At 42.9% G+C, this 1,184-nt stretch overlaps 1 protein-coding gene across 1 annotated transcript in view; it reads right to left on the reverse strand.

Moving 5' to 3' along the window:
- UBXN7 (UBX domain protein 7) overlaps window positions 1-1,184 on the reverse strand; it is a 79,846-nt gene that overhangs the window by 53,067 nt on the left and 25,595 nt on the right. The window lies entirely within an intron of this gene.

The raw sequence follows: 1,184 nt of genomic DNA on the forward strand, positions 1-1,184 counted from the left end.
GGGGTGCATGCTTTCATGCTGCTTCCGCCAAATTCTCACTCTGCCATCTGCATGATGCAACTGGAAACGTGATTCATCGGACCACATGACTTTTTTCCAATGCTCAACTGTGCGAATTGAAGACGTTTTATCTTGGAAACTGCAGACAGCAAAGGTGTTCGAACAGGCCTTCAGCTTCCATATTCCATACGATGCAGTGTACGGCTAATTTGCCTACAAACGTCAGGTGGTCATAATAATCTGGCTACACAGTGTGTGTGTGTGTGTGTGTGTGTGTGTGTGTGTAGATATAATATATACATATATAAATTCCATGTTCAAAGGCTGTTAAATCACGTTGTTTACCCATATCTTCAGAAAAAAAGCACTTCTACTGTCATGGTCAACAACCTGCTGCCCTATTTATAATGGTCTGGCCCTCCAGCAACTTCAGCAAAAAATCATAGCTAATTTGCCTACAAACGTCAGGTGGTCATAATAATCTGGCCACTCAGTGTATATCTCATATATTTTCTCTACTACTATCTCTAAGGCTTTATTTCTTTTTCTTTTTTAAATATCTCTAAGGCTTTAAAGCAAACCCTTAATACTTCTTACTTAATTACCACAATAGGCTTCTAACTAATCATCATTCTATCTTCCACCTGGTTACTGGGGTTATGTTCCAAAATACAAGTCTGATTGTATCATACCCCAATTTAAATTCTTTAATGATTTTCTGACATCTACAAAGTCCTTATGATCTGGAAAAACCTTTGTGATCAGGTCTCAGCTATCTTTGCCTCTCCTCTTCCAAATCCTACACAATTCAGTATGCTAAATTACATGCTTGGAATATCCTTATTCTCCTCATACCCCCCCTCTCCTACTTCATCTGGATCATGCATGCTCAACAATCTCCCTAAGTGTTACTCTGTCAATTTGTGTGCTAAGCATTCTCTACACTACCTCCTCACTCCTATCCCTCTGACACTCTCTATAACATATATATATATGTACTAGAGGCCCGGTGCACAAAAATTTGTGCACTCGTGGGGAGGGGGGACCCCTCAGCCCGGCCTGTGCTCTCTCACAGTCTGGGACCCCTCAGGGGATGACCACCTGCTGGCTTAGGCCTGCTCCCTGGGGGATTGGGGCTAAGATGGCAATCAGACATCCCTCTGGCAGCCCGGCAGCCCTCGGAG

The sequence above is a fragment of the Myotis brandtii genome, unplaced genomic scaffold, assembly GCF_000412655.1.
Source record: "Myotis brandtii unplaced genomic scaffold, ASM41265v1 scaffold4, whole genome shotgun sequence".
NCBI classification, from domain to species: domain Eukaryota; kingdom Metazoa; phylum Chordata; class Mammalia; order Chiroptera; family Vespertilionidae; genus Myotis; species Myotis brandtii.